Source organism: Ursus maritimus, unplaced genomic scaffold (genome assembly GCF_017311325.1).
Source record: "Ursus maritimus isolate PB19 unplaced genomic scaffold, ASM1731132v1 scaffold_10, whole genome shotgun sequence".
NCBI lineage: Eukaryota > Metazoa > Chordata > Mammalia > Carnivora > Ursidae > Ursus > Ursus maritimus.
In genome coordinates, this window is record NW_024423344.1 from 38,321,543 (window position 1) to 38,341,206 (window position 19,664).

Genomic DNA, 19,664 nt, shown 5'->3' on the forward strand with positions numbered 1-19,664 from the left:
GGGTTTATTTGACAGATATCTTCATTCTCTTGATTGCAGTAATGATTTCATACATAAATAAATAAATAAAAATGGATCAAATTTTAGACATTAAATATGCAGTTTATTGTACATAAATTGTACATCAATAATGCTGTTAAAATATACCGAATGAAAGAATTATGTTGCATATTACCTTCTGGTGTGTCCAAAGTAAGAAAGCTGGAGTCATTTTGTCTTTACATTTTATTTCTCAATTAAGGAGCATTTCATATAAAATTGAAAGATCTGAGTTAATAACAATGTTCAGAATGTCATTAATAATAAAGGCAATGAACACTTACTAAATGATTCTTACGGGCCAAGACTGTATTTGCCTTACCTCTCATCTTCCTGTCACACAAGCAAGGAAAAGTATTATTACCTCCAATTCAGAGGTGAGAGGAAAAAAGTAAACTCAGAGAAGAAAAGTCAAATGATGAAGCCACATGGCTAATTGTGTTTATCAGCTGTGCTTTCAACATAGGGCAACCAGATTCAAAACTTGTGCCTTTTTCCCTGCGTTACTGCACTCTGAAAGCATTCATTTAAAATCTGAGTACAGTTTCATCATCTGTAAAGTGCATAATGTCATGTATCCTGTCTACTATATGGAGTTATTGTGAAGACCAAGTGATTATGAGGATTGAAAACCCTGTAAAATGCTAGTCATCATCATCTTAATTCTCCTTATTCAAGTCAATGATATGTCTTGACTTTTCTTATATACCATGAATATACACTCAATTACAGAGTAATTGTTTTTTGCCCAAATTAGCCTTTTTCTTATGGCTTTATCAAATATTTATATTTGATCAGCTCCTTATAGAAGTTATAGAGAATCACAATAGATCATATTCTGCATATGCAGAGTGTCACAGGCATAGACAGTAGATGAAGTATTTGGAGTTCATAACATTATAATTCATGTATAGAATTAAATATTTGGGAATGCTGTGGAAGTGCTTGCCAGCAATAGTGAGGGGAATAAGGCTATATCCAAAAATGTCTTCTCTTCAAAATTTGATTTTAAAACTTATGATAAAATAAGGTCATGAGAGCACAACTGGGTATTCTGTTTTTTACTTTAAGAATAGTGGGTGCATCTTGTCTGGTAAATTGTCAAATTCCTTAGTTTCCCAAGGTACAAGTGTTGATTAATTTTTGAAGAGTTGACTCATAATAACCCAATCATAAACATTCAGGCTTATAAACAAAATGAGTAATTCTTTACTGTGAGAAAATTTATTGACAGAGAAAGGATAATTTTTTCCTCATAGGACAAATCTGTGAAGCCCCATATGGGTGATTGCTTGGTGAGCTTGGAATAAACACAACATGAAATTAGAAATTTTGAGGAAGAGTTTATTAAGAGCACAGTTAAACATTCCTTTATTATTTCACTTATTTACTTTATATGTATTTATTTTGAATTCATTCTATGCTTGGAATTATTCTGAGGGTGTAAGAGTGAGAAAAAAACACATGTGGAGCCGATATTATGATAAAGCCATTTCCTTCCACAGAGACCTCAGTATCACCTCAAAATTCCTTGGTTCTCTACTGGAGTTACTAGGTGAAGAATGCCACATTTTAATCTTTGGGACTCTCCTTCTCTAGTCTCCATGTATGTTTTCTATTTACTTTGACCACATTTCTTCAAGTGTAATAATATCATTTGTAGTTATAGTCTTCTGTAGTCTAGGTAATTATGCATAGTCTGGTTCCAGCCTAAATTCTACAACTTTATATTATGTAATTCTTTCCCTGGCTCTCTAGCCTTGTTCATTTTCAGTGAACTTATCCAAATTTGTAACTATCTTTTGATTATTGTGTTTACTTACTTATTTTCTATTTCACCAATTGAGTCATAAACTTCTCTGTTTCTTTCAGCACGTAGAACAGTTTTGGCATCCAGGTAGCCTTTCTATAAATGTTCATTAAATGAATGAATGAAGAAGGAATAATTGAATACACAATATATAATTTCTTTCTGTTTTCTCTTAGAAACCTGGAAGGTAGTCTGTTATTGAAAGAAGTTACATATTTAGAGCAGTAACTGCAGCGTATATCCTTTTACATGCTACCTTGCAAGAAGTATTCTTAATTTTCTAATTTATGGTGGGCACTTCACTGTTTTGCCCAAAAATTGTCTATGTACTTTTCTTTAGGCAGAAAAATACCATGAATAATGATGCATGTCCTTATGTATATGAAGAGTTTTATATCTCCCAGTGGAGTTTAGATAAAACAAAGTAATATAAACTTTAATTTAAACTTTATTATTGTCCAAGGAATTCTCAACTTAAATATAATTTTCTTTCTTTTCTTTATATTTCTCTCTCATTCCATATAAACTCTGAGTTAAATATATTTTATCATTTTAAGTTTATTTTGCTTGGGAAGATATAAATATGAAGTTTCCTTTAGGGTTAAAAAAAGATGAAATATATTAAATGGAAAATAATAAAATGAAGTTAAAAAATTTTGTTCAATGTGGCTAATCATTTAAGGAATAATTGCTGAAAAACTGCACAGCATTTTAGTATTATTATTTACATATGTATTCTGGAAACTTCAAAGCAGTTTTCATTTATTTATAGTACTGTAGAATTGTGAAGCTTTCAAATCCTATGCATTGTTATGTCTCAGATATACTTTAAGGGCGGGACTCACAACTTTAAGACAGGTCACCATGAATGATTATTTGCACATGCAGTATTTTATTTAGTTTTCGCAAAGGTAGTTGTTCAGTGGCTATTCAACCATAAGTAATTACCAGGAATGGCCAGCAATCCCTGTACCGGCGGGTGAAAGATTCCTCCAAACTTTGCTGTGAAAGAGAGGAGAAAGCAAGGGGGTCAGCCCTCAGAGACAAAGACACTTTGCTCTTCTTTGCTCCCACTTTAATTGGTCCTTGAGGATAATCACAAATCCTTATCACTGTTTCTCAAGTACGTGCTGTGAGACAAGGGGTCTTACTGGAACTAGGAGGATCTGTTGACCGGAAAGATACGGTGTGCTAATCTGCGTGTTCTGTGCTAATCTGCGTGTTCTGTGCTAATCTGCGTGTTCTACGTGTTCTGCTAAACGTAGCCTGGGGGACAATGCCTACATCTCTTAGATGATAGGGCAGCGGTTTGGGCTAAGAAAGCTTCGGGGAAGGCAACTCCCCACGGCATTCCTACAGCAGAGAGGTCATTCCAAAGGCCTTTGTCCTTCTCCAAACCTTCCCTTGCCCCCAGCAACCTCTGTGTTACATTTTAGCAAGCCAGGTATTATGGATTATTTCATGCTCTACATTAACCCCAACAAGTAATAAGATTAACCTGTGTCATGAGTTGAGCAACTCACTATACATGTTGGTTTCTATAACTAAATGGATTCAAATTGTGAGGAATCACTTAGATGAAGAATATCATGAGGTCAGGGCAGGATTAGGTCATATCTCAGATAACTTTATAGTCTAACATTTTATAACCTTTTAGTATTGGAAAAGATGATGAGCTAGATGGAGCTAAATTTATGGTCCAGTAGGCTTTGGCATACTCTATAATCTAAGAGTTTGTGAAGTGTCTTGAAAATATAAACTTCTGTATTAGAGTGGGTGCTTTAGAGAAACCCTTCTAGCATACATTGACATTTCTGTCTTAGTTGAGGTAATACTAATATGTTAATTACAGGACATTCAGCAATTTTTCTATCAAAATAATAAAAATATGTGCCTTATTGAAAAGCATGTGACAAGATGGAATTTGAGTTTTTTAATCCTAAAAAACCTAAAATAAATAATTAATAGATGAATTCTACAAAGAGGATGTTTTAAGATTCAGTGAAGCGAGGAATGAGACGTAAATCTAAGACAACAATTCAATTTGTTGAATGGAGAGCTTTATAATTGTCAGGGTTAGTTTGTTTGGATATGTAGACTTTTTATTTATTTATTTATTTAATTTGTTGGGTGGGTGGGCAGAGGGAAGGGAAAGAGAGAATCTTAAGCAGGTTCCACACCCAGTGCAGAGCCTGCCATAGGGCTCAGTCTCATGAGTCCTGAGACCATGACATGAGCCTAAATCAAGAGTCTGATGCTTAACCAACTGAGCCACCCAGGTGCTCTGTATATGTAGCCTTTTTAATAGACACTTCATATGTTGAATTAAGTTCACATGTGTAATTCGCTTTTTGTGATAAATGGACTCTTAGATCCCCCTGCCAGGTGTCTATGTCCTAATCCCTGGAAACTATGAATATGCTGTTTTACATGGATAGCAAAAGGAACTTGGCAGATATGATTAAGTAAGGACCGTGAGGTGGAGAGATTATCCTGGATTATACAAGTGAGCCTAATACAATCACAGAGATCTTTGAAGGATGGAAGAGAGAGGCTGAAGAGTCAGAGAAGGAAATATGAAGACAGAAACTGGGGTCACCGAGAGAGGAAGATTGGAAGATGCTACACTGCTGGCTTTGAAGTTGGAGAATGGGGACATGAGCCAAGGAATGCAGACAATATTTAGAAACTAGAAAAAGCAAGATAATGGAATTTCCTGTAAGAGCTTTGAGAATGAAAGCATACCTACTGTCCCATTTTAAGGTTCTGACCTCCAGAACTAAAATACTAGTTTATGTTGTTTAAGCCACTTAAGTTTGTGGTAATTTTTTGCAGCAGCAGTAGGAAACTAATGCACTGGGTCACTTATCTGGGACGATATGAGATGGAACATTTTTTATTTATTTTTGAAGATTTTATTTATTTATTTTTGCAAACGCACGCGTGAGAGAGAGACGGAGAGAGAGAATGCATAAGCAGGGACAGAGACAAAGGGAGAAGCAGCTCCCTGGTGAGCAGGGAGCCTGATGCAGGACTGGATCCCAGGACCCTGGGATCATGACGTGGGCCACCCAGGTGCCCTAGAACATTTTTTAAGTAGTATAAATTATATTCATGAACAAAGTGATGTGTTTCATATGATGTAATTATTGGACTTAAGATGACATTTCTTTTGCATCATTAATTTAAAATTCGTGAGATTTTGTTTAAGTGATTAATAGGGACTCAGGGTTTTTCTCTTTTCTCTCTCTTTAGCTGGCTTAGGGAGAGAAGTTTTGCTTTCTGTAATTTTCCTTTTCTCTCCAGTCTGGAGTATAGATTCTGTGGCTAGAGCTGCAGCAGCCATTTTGAAATAAGTTTGAGGATGGGTCCTCATGCTATGAATGATGGAACACATGGAGGGAACATGGGGCAGTAATTCCACTGTGGAGTTACTGCATGGCCCTGGATCATCTGTCCCTAGAGTCAGGTTCTGTAAAATAAACAAGTAAATAAACTGTGCTATAGGATTAAATCCCACTTTCTTTTTCTTAGTAGCTGATTTCATATCTGTCACATCAATTATGAAATTAAGTAAATGTTTTTCTAATTTTTTGTTTTCTGCTAGTTTCCCTGCTAAAGTATAAGCATATAATTTATTCCATTTTTTTAAATAAATTGCTGTATCCTAGAACCAAATCCATGTCTGAAGTAAGATATTTGAGTGAGCGAGTTAACTTTAAAAAATTTTAATTTTCTCCGACAGAAATAATAGTTTAATAACATATAGTTGATAGATTGCTGAAATGAAATAAGATATGTGTGTAAGATTTGAGAAGGAGTAAAAAAAATATCATGATACATAAGGCACTGAGAGGAAAAAGCAAATATATTGAGCAACTAACTACTGCCACTAAGAGCAAGGTGACTTGGACTCATCCTTCAATTTAATTTTATGTAACTGTCATAACTCTATATTATAAGTGATGTTATTACCACTTACAAGTGAAGAAATTAAATTCATGAAGGATAAGTAACTTTCCCAGTACTACACATCTAGTATAGTGCTGGATGTGTGGATTTGAACCAAACCCTGGATCCAAAATTCATATACATACCATGGTATCACATTACATCCCATGTATCACATGCTACAGGTAACTATATACTACATAGTATGTAATTCTCAATTTTAATTGAACTGAATGATTGGTTTATAATTGCCTTTAGTAGTATTTACATTTAATGTTTATCTTTGTATTATGAAATTTTATCATTAAAATTTGAACAAATTCCTCCTTATTAGAAGATTATTTTTTACCTAAAAAGTTATTTCAGAGTTCTTAAAGAGTAATCTTTTTAAGTATTGTTTTTTTAGTTCCAAAGTCTATGAAAATCCATGTAAATTTTAAAAATACAATCATAATGTAAGTTTAATGTGAATTAAAAAATATCATGATTTTGACTATTTTCTGTATGTAAACTCACTTGACATAAGCAGAATTAGAATGAGAAATTCATCTCCTTCATTTGTCATATCAGTAGCTACTTTGGCTAATCCTATTGTCTGTGTAGCCAGACAGCTGGCACCTCAAAAATTGCTCAGCTACTTCTGTTAAAGTCAGCGGAAGTTATACTGTGTATCTCTACTCACCATTTTGACAGTTTGGAAACAGGAGATAATGCATCATAAACAATCTACCAGAAAATGTGTACTAAAAAAAAAGAACATAATAGGATTGTAATTTATTCTGTTCCCCTTACTTATCAGCTTTCTGCATGTGGTTGATTTAAAACCTTGTAAAAGAGAAGATTATTTGTAGTTTTCTTTACTAGAAATGAGCACATTTTGAGCCCAGGCAGGTTAAAATACAGAATATGTTAAAATGGTATTCCTATTCTATCCAAGACTTTAAAAAGATGCAATGTAACAGAGCATTCTGACTCAAGAAGATGACTGTTTTAAGGGAGATAAAAGCTGACATTGATAACAAAATGTATATATTAGTGGTTTATAATGTAGGTGTCCCATGGATGATTCTGATAGATCTCTGAGAAATATATATTGAATTTGTATATTTTGACCTATTTTCAAGGTGAAAAATACACTTTTCAGAATATAATGTTTCTGTCCAGCAAAAAGGAAATGAGTTTGTGGTATAATCAATATATAGATAATAGCCAGTTTGGGAAAATGGGCAATTTCGACTGTTCTATTTTAGTATGCATTGCATTCTTTAAGAGACGAAAACACAGAGATTGCAATAGTTCTCACTTTGATAGCAGTTGAATTCTGAGACATTTACATTCAGTAGACCACATAATAATTTCTGGCTTTTCGTATATGTTTCTAAACTGTCCAAAAGCAGGAACAATCCTGTTACTTTACATTTATTCTAAGTGAACCTACCGTTAGTATGAATTACTATTGTATACCTTCCTGGAAAGTGGATTATAAAAAAAATACCAAAGGGTATACAGAAGAGAACAAATACATGGATTCTTTCACCATCAATGCTTAAGTAGTAACACAATTTTTTTGGCCCAAATATTCCTTGTATAATAAAGCATTTGTTAAAGATTATTTTTCAGAAGGACAGATATGCAAAGGGCATTCCTCTTTGTTAGGAGATTATTTTTTACCTAAAAAAATGATTTCAGAGTTCTTAAATAGTAATTTATTCCCTAAGTGTTTTTTAGTCACATGTAGGACTAAGTGTATGTACTAAATTATGTATATGCATACATTCATTTAAAATTATCAGATTTAAGGGGAGCCTGGGTGGCTCAGTCAGTTAAACGTCTGCCTTCATCCCAGGTCATGATCCCAGGGTCCTGGCATTGAGCCCTGCATCAGGCTCCCTGCTCAGTTGGCAGTGTACTTCTCCCTCTCCCTCTCCCTCTCTGCTTGTGCTTGCTTTTGCTTACTCTCTCTTTCTCTGTCAAATAAATAAATAAAAAATCTTGAAAACAATCAGATTAAAAAAGCACCTAAGAAAACATATTTTTCATTATTGTCTTTAGAATAGAAACTAATTTGTCTACATTAGGACTAAGATTGAAATTAATTTAATTCAAATATCTAATTTGCAAAATGCGTTAAGTGCTCATGGCTACCTTTTGTTACAAAACAAAAAGATAATGAAAAAAGGGAAACATTTTACTATATAACTGTAGAATGCTGTTTCAGAGTATAGGTGTCTCATGATCCGGCTTCTGTCACTGCACCCAGGAGGAGTCATTTACTCATTATCCAAGTGAGAATTCTCAACTCACATCAACCATACGTTAGCCACCAGAGAGAAGAGACTCCCCCAAAAGCCTTAGAACAATGCCCTCAGATTTTCCCTAGTCCTTGGGTTTGATACCAACTGGAACAATGGGAGAGACTGTCACAAAACTAAGTTGACACTTTAGACAAACAAGTGGACAATGTAAAAAAAAAATAGGGGGGTTGAGGAAATGGAGAACTTGTTCTACAATTATTAGGATTTTTATAAAGCCATGCTCTGTAATACACTGCCATGTTAGTCCTGGGAATAAAATAATCAATGTAATAGTCTTGTGCACACAGAAACAAACCCACAGATATATAGATATGTGGCAGCAGTAGCACTGAGGAAAATGGGGAAAGGGTGGACATTTCAAATCATAGTAGGAGTACATTAAAAAATTAAAATTGTTAAAAAGTTAAAATTGATGCTTGTCTCAGGCAATTAAATAGATCCCTTCCATGTAAATCAATTACTTCATTGTAAATAGCAAAACCATGGAGTGTTAAAAAGATATCATGAGATAATATCTTAATGAAACCACGATAATAACAGAGTTCCTTGATACTAATCTTAAAGGAAAACATACAACATTAAAATCAATTCAGTTAATCACAAGATACCAAAAGGAAAATGAAAATGTGACAGTGTGTGAAAAAGCCAAAATATGGGAGTGAAAGAGCCAAGTGTGTAGGAAAGTATTGTCAACATGTATTTTTCAACACATAAAACGAATAAATGACAAGCATTCAAAATATGGAAAGAAGTATATATGAAAGAATTTTTAAAATACACTCTAAAAAATGGGCAAGTGACTTGAAAAGCTACAGCAAAAAGTAAATCCAAATGTTAAAAATAATAAATGACATTAAATTCTAGGAAATTAAAATGGCCATTAAAATGTAATCAGAGTAGATACATTCTAGAGTCTTAAAAATTCAAAATATCTAACAATGCCAAAGTGAGTTCCCAGACCAAACACACCTCTACTATTCTGCTATTAATAAGTATAACTTTTTGGGTACAATGTAACATTAAGTAAAGATATCCAGAGCCCATGACCCACTCTTAAGAGATATTTAATCTTAAAGAAACTCAGTTATTTGTGCAGTTAAGATACATGTTCTCAACTATTCATACCAGCCTTTCCATTACAGTTCCCAAATGTGAAAAATATAAATTTTTTACCCACATCAAAATGGATTAAAAGGAAAATGTGATCCCTTCATACAATGGGATACTATTTGGCAATGGAAAAATGAGCAAATTCCAGCTACAGGCAACGACCATGAAAAAATCACACACAATGTTAAGGAAAAGACACAAGACAAAAAATAAACACACACTGTAAAATTCAGATACAGGCTTAACTAAAATATAGTGTTTATGGTTGTGTCCATAATTGGCAAAATTATCACTGAGAGCAAGGAATGATTACCACAAAAAGACAGGAGAATGGTTATTTCTATTCTATTTTTCTCCACGCTCTCTAATTTGGCTTCTCTTCCAGTTTTTTTTTTCTTTTCCTATTCCTCTGTCCATCTTCACTACAACTTCCTTACATAAAGCATTCTACTTACAAGAGGCATGTATGTCATTAGCCCATTGCTGCGTCCTTTTCAGCAAAACATGCTTCTTGGATAGAGGTTATATTGAATAGGTTTGATATTGGGTCTCTACTTGTGTGAGTTTGAATTGGTTCACTGTTTTCCCTGTTAAAGTCCTATTTTGGTGCTTTCTGTGTACAGGATAAAGTTAAAAGCATTTTTCAGATAACAGTTGCATTCCATGAACCAGAGGCAAAATGTATTTCCTCCAAGAGAAAGCCCATCTGGAAAAGCATCTGTGTATGGAGCCACCAGCCTAATGTGTTTCTAATAGTTTGTCATTAATTTCTAAGAAATAACCATATTCGATGTAGTTCAACTTGGAGAATTCATTGTAAGTGTAATAAGAATCTTTTTTTTTTCTTAATTTTGTCAATCTTCACAGTATTTTTGCTGTCACTAATTTCTGGGATTATCCCAGTTTTACATGGTTATTTTGAATCTTGTATTTTGAGTAGGATAAATTGTACCAGGTTATTTATTTTCCTTTTTCTTTGGTAATAGTTCCTAGCCTACAGGTTAGGGAACTATGTTATGGCAATAACATATTACAACTAAAGATCAAGAATTAACTCTGAGAGTAGTGCAGGGATGCACTGGGCCTACAATGAAGTCATTCTTTTTTTCCATTTATCACTTGGCTTTCATAAAACATCTCAAAGAAGTAGATGACAGTAATTCTTCCTGTGAAATGGTTATCTCAAAATAATGTCAAATAATCCCATGTATAACCTGGACATACCACTTTCTCTAATGTATATTATGATGGTAGATAGCAGGAGGTGCCTTTAGGAGATTAAAGGAAAATTTAAAGTATATATTTCTGATATGATCTCATATACTTCCTTAAGTATATTTGGTGTTCTTTTTACTCAAAGGATTTAAGTCAATGGACTGATTCAGTCTGCTGAGGACATTAAGAATGATTAAGAATTTGTTTTTTGGCTCAAACATCTGTAGTTGATCGTATTATTATATCTTGATTATACTTTGAGCCCTGAAGATGTTTATGGCACTGTCCCCAGTGTGTCTCTGCAGTTATCTAGTTATCTCGTATCTTGAAAAGAAAGAAAAAAGTACTTTTTTTTAAACGGGTCAATTTTATAGCTATACATTTTTCTATGAGTACGGTTTTGCTGTGTCTCATATCTCATAGCTTGTTTTTTGTGCTTCTAGTTTTGTAAAATTGAGATATGGTTGACTTACAACATTTTATTAATTTCAGGTGTACCACATGATTTGATACTTGTATATATTGTGAAATGATCACCACAATTAGTCTAGTTAACATCCATTACTGTACAGTTACAGAATTTGTGTGTGTGTCATGAGAACTTTTAAGATCTTTCTCAGCAACTTTCAAATATATAATAAAGTATTATTAACTATAGTTGCCATGCTTACATTATATCCCAATGAATTATTTTATAACTGGAAGTTTGTGCTTTTGATATCCTTCACCATTTCTTCCACCCTTAACCCCCTGCCTCTGGCAACCACCAGTCTGTTCTGTGTGTCTGTGAGCTTGGGTTTGTTTGTTTATTTTAGATTCCACATATTAGTGAGATGTTATGGTATTTGTCTTTTTGTCTGACTTATTTCACTGAGCATAATGCCCTCAAGGTCCATCCATGTTGTCACAAATGCAATATTTCATTCTTTTTTATGGCTGAATAACATTCCATTGTGTATATAGACCACATTTTCTTTGTCCGTTCATCCCTCAGTGGACTCTTAGGTTGTTTCCATATCTTGGCTATTGTAAATAGTGCTGCAATGAATGTGAGAGTGTATATATCTTTTTAAGTTAGTGTTTTTGTTTTTGAGTAAATACCCAGAAGTGGAATTGCTGAATCATAAGGTAGTTCTATTTTTAGTTTTTTGAGGAACCTGCATACTATTTTCCATACTGGCTGCACCAATTTACATGCCCCTCAATCGTGCACAAGGGTTCCCTTTTCCCCACATCTGTACCAACACTTATTTCTCCTCTTTTTGATAATAGCCATTCCAACAGGTGTGAGGTGGTACCTCTTTGTAGTTTTGATTTGAATTTTTCTGATGATTAGGAATGTTGGGCTTCTTTTTTTATACCTGTTGGCCATCTGTATGTCTTCTTTGGAAAAATGTCTATTCAGAATACTCCACACATTTTTCTAAAAGATTTTATTTATTTGTCAGAGAGAGAGAGAGCACAAGCAGGGAGAGCGGCAGGCAGGGGGAGAAGCAGATCACCGCTGAGCAAGGAGCCTGACTCGGGACTCGATCCCAGGACCCTGGAATCATGACCTGAGCTGAAGGCAGATGCTTAATCGACAGAGCCACCCAGGCATCCCATTCCACACATTTTTTAATGGGATCGTTGGCCTTTTCTATTGATTTTTATGTGTTTTTATATAATTCAGATATTAACCTCTTACCAGATATATGATTTGCAAATATTTTCTCCCATTTGGTGGGTTGCCTTTTCATTTTGTTAGTAGTTGCCTATACTGTGCAGAAACTTTTTAGGTCGATATAGTCCTACATTTAAAAAAAATAAATAACCATTTATTTACTTATTTTTGAGCTCTCCAACCCATGTAGGGCTTGAACTCATAAACCTGAGATCAAGAGTTACATGCTTTACTGACTAAGCCAGCCAGGTGCTCCTAGTTCCACGTATTTAGTTTTGCTTTTTTGGCCTTTACTTTTAGTGTCACATTTAAAAAAAAATTACTATAAGACTGGTGTCAAGGAGTGTATCATCTGTGTTTTCTTCTAGGAGTTTTAAGGTTTCAGGTCTTACATTCAAATCTTTAATTCATTTTGAGTTAATTTTTGTGTGTGGTATAAGATAATGGCCCTATTTTATTCTTTTACATGTAGCTGTCCAGTTTTCCCAGCACCATTTGTTGAATACTATCCTTTTACCACTGTATATTCTTGGTTCCTTTTTCATAAATTAATTGAGCATATATGCATGAGTTTATTTTTTAAAAAGATTTATTTATTTATTTTAGAGAGAGAGTGAACAGGGAGGAGGGGCAGAGGGAGAAGGAGAGAGAGTCCCAAGCAGACTCTGCACTAAATGTGGAGCCTAATGTGGGACTCAGTCCCATGACCTCGAGATCATGACCTGAGCTGAAACCAAGAGTAGATCACTTAACTGACCAAGCCACCCACACGCCCCTGCATGAGTTCATTTCTGGACTCTCTGTTCTGTTCCATTGATATTTATGTCTGTTTTTATGCCAATACCATACTGTTTTGTTTACTATAGCTTTGTAATAGAGTTTGAAATCAGGAAGCATAATGCCTCCAGCTTTGTTCTTTCTTTCCTTTTTTTTTTTTTAATGCAATGTGTGTGTACTCTTTTTAAAGGTTTTATTTTTAGCAATCTCTACACTCAGTGGGGGCTCGAACCTACAACCCTGACATCAAGGGTCACAGGCTCTACCAACTGAGCCAGCCAGGTGCCGCCTTTTTTCTTTTCTCTTTGTTAATGCTTTGTTCTTTCTTAAGATAGCTTTGACTATACAGGATCTTTTGTGGTTCCATACGTCTGAATTTTTCTTAGGCTTTATTTTTTAGAGCAGTCATAGGTTTACATTAAGATTAAACAAGAAATATAATTTTTCTATATATCCTTGCCTCCACTCATATTTTTTTCTCCAATGGGTACTCTTTATTGGAAAGAAGACACTTTATAGCACACGTAATTGACATATATTGTTGGGTAAGTTTAAGGTGTACAGTGATGATATGATACATGTGTACATTGTAAAATGGTCACCACAATGTTGGTGAACACACCTATCACCTCACATAATTCCCATTCTGTTGTTATTATGGTGAGATAGAGTTATAATCTTTCAGAGCGTAAAATTTACACATATTTATGTCTATCTGTGTGTAAGGATGAGTAAATGGATGTTCATTCTTTTTAATTAATCTCAGTGTTTTAGTGTTTATGGTGTTCAAATTTATAGATTCTTGCTCAGCTTGAATGAGTTCTTGATTGAGAGTTGGATTTTAAGTTCACAATAGTTAAACTTGGAACTTGGCAAACATTTTATACAAAAGGTTTTCAGACTTTTCAGATAATGTTTTATGTGACATATCTGATGGAAATTTTAATATATTTTATTTCCTTTGGTGTTTGCCAGTTTTTTTCTATTGTTTTATCTTTGGGAATTCTAAGAATTTTTATGATACTCTGAAATTTTACTACAGTCTACTGAATTTTTATAATATATTTGGATTTGCACTGTTCTATTTTAATCTGAGAACAGCATCTTTCTTCATCTCTGGAAAATTCTTTTTTTTTTTTTTATGTCACTGAGTTCTTTCCCATGATGAAAATTCTGGGACTTCGCTACTACCTGCTGTCTTATCTTGTCACTGATACTTTGCTCACTTTGTTGCTTATGCTATATTATATCAAAAATATGATAATCCTCTGCAATTCCAGGAAGTAATTTATTTTTAACAGTTTACTTATAGGGCCAGTTGTGTTTTTTTGTTTTTTTTTTTTTGTTTTTTTCTAATTCCAGTATAGTTAACATTAGGTCCTTTGTTAGTTTCAGGCGTGCAACATAGTGATTCAACAATTCTATACATTACTCAGAGCTCATCATGGTAAGTGTACTCTTTTTTTTTTTTTTTTTTAACATAAGTGTGCTCTTAATCCCCTTCACCTATTTTACCAATTCCCCCCTCCCCTTCCCTCTGGTAACCATCAGTTTGTTCTCTATAGTTAAAAGTCGGCTTTTTGGTTTGTGTCTTTTTCCTTTGTTTGTTTTGTATCTTAAGTTCCATATATGAATAAAATCATATGGTGTCTTTCTCTGCCTTATTTCACTTAGCATTTTACTCTCTAGCTCCATCCATGTTGTTTCAAATGGCAGGTTTTCATTCATTTTTATGGCTAAATGATACTCCATTGTGTGATTATACATATTTCTTTATCCATTCATCTATCCATGGATACCTGGGGCTGTTTCCATAATTTGGAAGTAGATAATGTAGATATGTATTGTATCTACTATTGTAGATAATGCTGCAACCAAACATAGGAGTGCATATATCTTTTAGAATTAGTGTTTTCATATTCTTTGGTTAAATACCCAGTAATGCAATTACTGGATCATAGGGTAGTTCTATTTTTAATTTTTTGAGGAACCTCCATACTGTTTTGCAGAGAGGCTGCACCAGTTTGCATTCCCACCAACAGTGCACAAGGGTTCCTTTTTCTCCACATCCTTGCCAACACTGTTGTTTATTGTGTTTTTGAATTTAGCTATTCTGTTGGGTGTGAGATGTTATCTCATTGTGGTTTTGATTTGCATTTCCCAGTGATCAGTGATGTTGAACATCTTTTTATGTGTCTGTTGGCCATCTGTCTTCTTTGGAGAAATGTGTATTCATGTCTTCCGCCTTATTTAATTGGATTATTTGGTTTTTTTTTTTATGTTGAGCTGGGTAAGTTCATTATAGATTTTAAATAGTAACCCATTATCAGATATGTCATTTGCAGATATCTTTTCCCATTCAAGTAGGCTGTCTCTTAGTTTTGTTGGTTGCTTCCTTTACTGTGCAGAAGCTTTTTCTTTTGATGTAGTCCCAATAGTTGATTTTTGCTTTTGTTTCCCTTGCCTCAGGAGACATGTCTAGAAAAATGTTGCTTTGGCTGATGTCAGAGAAATTATTGCTTGTGCTCTCCTCTAGGATTTTTATGGTTCTAGGTCTTGCATTTAGGTCTTTAATCCATTTTGAGTTTGTTTTTGTGTATGGTGTTTCATTTGATACTTCTAATGAAATACCAAGGTTCCATGACACATACTCTGTTGAACCTCTTTGAATCTGTTCTTGAGTAATCCCTTAGTCTTAAGGGATCACTGAGCTACAAATACTTTATTAACAATCATGTTTTGGTTGTGTCTCTGGCTCTTACATGAATGGAGAGAAACAACTTCTGAATTTTTAAAGCAATAAGTGATTTTCCCTGATACAGATAGTAAGGGTTATAAATATACCAACAGCAATAAACAACAATAATGACAAGGACTATAGGACAAGAGTGGAAGTTTGAAAAGAGGGAATGAGATAAGACTTTCCTTAAGCCTGTTTGGGTAAGTTCACAGCTACAATGGCAGTCAGGAAAAATTCTCCATTATCAAGCTTAGAAGTTTGGACCAAGATTTCTTCTTGTTATCCTTTTAATCTTATGGATTTTAAAAATATGGCTCTAAAATTAGAGCTTGTGATTATTCCACAGGTGCTAATATTTTGAGTAAGCATCATCCAGGGTGATTTATAAAAATGCAGATCCTGAACTGTCCCCAAGATTTTGTGATTGTTCCACGTAATCTGCATTTTAACAAGCTCCCCAGGTGATCCTTCTACTCACAAAAGTTTGAGTATCACTGATAAGAACATTCCCTGACATATTTGCAAACTTAATTATGTTAGAGATTGTTAGAATATGGCAAACAATCTTTTATTTTTCTGAGAAGTGCTGTCAACATGAACACTGATATTCATTCAGAGGGAAAGGTAAAAATAAAAGTATCAGTAAAGTACATATATATCATATGTTAGTAACTCTCCATTAACATGAAACAAATATGCCAGATGGTAAATGCCCTACTTACAAAACACCGGGAATTGACTGATCCCCAAGCAGAGATCCCTGGAAAGTAATTTGTGTCACTCAAGGCAACAAAACATATTGATAAATTGTGCTCAGTGTTCATGAAAATGATTGGATTCAAACTGAGAAACTTGAACATGTGGCATTATGGAGCAGAGAGCATTTAGTTGATTAAATAAAGTTCTCTCACAAATATCCCATACTAGAGAGCAAAAGTAAAAGTTACGCTATAATGGCTTTCTTAATTGCTGTACGATTAAGATGTTTTTACACTTAACTTTTGGATATGTATTATATTAATATATATATGAATTACTTTTTCAGCTACCGTAAATAACTACAGTGAGTGAGGAGATACCTGCTCAGCATCTCCTGTACTTTTAGACATTCTCTGGCAGTGACGTCACTTTTCTTAGAAAACACACCATATCAGTAGGTGGCTGAGGCACCACCATTTAAATTATTTTAATTCTGAATGGTGATTGTGCATTGATTTTTAAAGGTTAATTCTAAATTGTGGGCATTTTTTTAAAAGATATGTGGTAATCTTACCAGTAAAATGTGATATTAAACCAGAACTGATATTTATTAAACACTGTCCTGGATATTAAACATAGATTTTCTCTCATTTCTCATTTACTCTGAACCAATTAGGAGTTATTGTTCAAATAAGTTTATAAAAACCTGAGGATGAGAAGGCTTAAATAATTCAAGCCCAAGTTTGTCTGAGTGATTCCAAACCAAAGCTTTCTTTAATACTAAAATGTCATATATTGCTGGTAAAATTTTTTTAATTTTCCTTTATATGATATATACATTTGTGTCTTCACACTTCTCTGATTTTAAACTTAATACTTTTTCAGAGGGTAGATATTTGGTAAAAACGAGCTATTCACACTAGCCACATGTAATCGATTATAAATCTGGTGTGTGTGTGTGTGTGTGTTGTATATATATATATATTTTTTATGCCTGCCTATATATCTATGTCTGTATTGTGTGTCTGTCATCTATCTAATCCTTTGTATTTTTTGCTTTTCTTTTAGTTTGTTTTGTTTTTATTGTTAAGCCTCCTCTTTCTTTTGGAAACAACCCTGGTTCTTGGAGGGATCTGCACATTATTCATTTTAGAGAGTGCTTTTCATGAGAACACCAAGCTCTTACCTGGCTCTACTACTCTAATAATAGTTGATTGATTCAGGGGTAGGCATCTGACTTATGATGCTTTCCTAGAATGTTTTTAGATGGAATTCAGAAGAAAAGTTCACTGTATTAGATATTGTGAAATATAAGAGTTAGGAGCTGTCAATGACTATTTGTCCTACCATTTCGAAAAAGACTGTATATAACAGAAGAGAAAAGAAATCAGATCCATAAAGTAGGGTTTGATTAATACTAAAATTTACGCTATTTTAAAATTTTGCCTTTGCTTTGAATTTAATGTGGTATAATTAAAATTTAGATGTCATAAATAACCCATATGCTTTTGATATTATGGGAAAAATAATGTGCATAAAGAAAAGAATAAATATTACTTTATTTTAAGAATATAAATTCCTGAAAATGTGACTGGAAGTACAACAACTGATGGAGTCTCCCTAAAAATATTAGACATATCAAATGTCTCATTTTGATAGTGGAGAAAGAAAGAAAGGCAGTCTTCCTTACCATACCATTCTTGTTAATGATGGAGATTTTCCTACACCATATATCAGAAGTGACAGAAATGTACAGCATACCTATTCCCAGAGAGGATTGTTACACTTCACCTTAAAAACCTTTAAAATGGTTTTATTGGGGCGCCTGGGTGGCACAGCGGTTGGGCGTCTGCCTTCGGCTCAGGGCGTGATCCCGGCGTTATGGGATCGAGCCCCACGTCAGGCTCCTCCACTATGAGCCTGCTTCTTCCTCTCCCACTCCCCCTGCTTGTGTTCCCTCTCTCACTGGCTCTCTATCTCTGTCTAATAAATAAATAAAATCTTTAAAAAAAATAAAATAAAATGGTTTTATTGATCAGACTCAACTCGGTGGAGTAGAACATGGAAAAGTTTAGTTGTATATAATCTTTACTTTCATTATGTTTCGTAGAGTTTCCTTTCCTCTCAACTTTTGGATCTTTGCTAGTATAATAAGTAAAAATCGGTATGCCTGTATCATTTTTATTTTACTTCTTTTATCAGGAATATTTTTATTTCCTATGTTTGTGGGTCATTAACATTTATTTTTCTTTTTTTTAAAGATTTTATTTATTTTGAGAGAGAGAGAGAGAGAGGGTGGTGGGTGGGGCAGAGAGAATCTCAAGCAGACTGTACAGAGTAGAGCCTGATGGCGGGGCTCAATCCTACCACTGTGAGATCATGATCGGAGCTGAAATCAAGAATCAGACGCTTAACTGACTGAACCACCCAGGCACCCCACTTACATTCTTTTTTTTTTTTTAAAGGTTTTATTTATTTATTTGACAGAGATAGAGACAGCCAGTGAGAGAGGGAACACAGCAGGGGGAGTGGGAGAGGAAGAAGCAGGCTCATAGCGGAGGAGCCTGATGTGGGGCTCGATCCCATAACGCCGGGATCACGCCCTGAGCCGAAGGCAGACGTTTAACCGCTGTGCCACCCAGGCGCCCCCAAAACCAATTTTAAATATAAGCAGTACCTTTGCAAGTATTATGCTAGAAATACTTAGGTTCTTAGAACAATAGTAAATGTCATTTTTATATAAAACACTGGAATTGAATAAAGAAAACCCTATTAGTATTTAATGCAGATAAATAAATAGAGAAAATTTGTGTATTATTTTTAAGTGAGAGACTATACATAAGCCATTAGCCAAACATGTTAAGCATAGAAATAAATTTCTTGGCGTAGTGTTTTCAGAGACCATGGATTATGATCTTGAAATTTGGTAGTGGGTAACTGAGTATGTAACATATATGAAATAATTTAATAAAACTTAGAATGACAATTTCAAAATAAGATTAATTGGATGATTAATACATTGACATAATGTTATATATATAAAATAAGGAAGAAGTATTCCTCTATTGAGGTGAGAAAAATAATACTGAAGAGTTAATATTTATTATGTTTGAGAAAGAGAAATAATAGAGAAAGAAAACTAATGAATTAAATGTATCATATATGTCATCATTTTATACAGGTTTACAAAGTTCATGTGCATACTTAAATTAATAGCGAAAACCCCAAATTTTAATTTTATACATTGATTTAAGAGATTGTTGAGGTGGGGCGCCTGGGTGGCTCAGTCGTTAAGCGTCTGCCTTTGGATCAGGGCGTGATCCTGGAGTTCTGGGATCGAGCCCC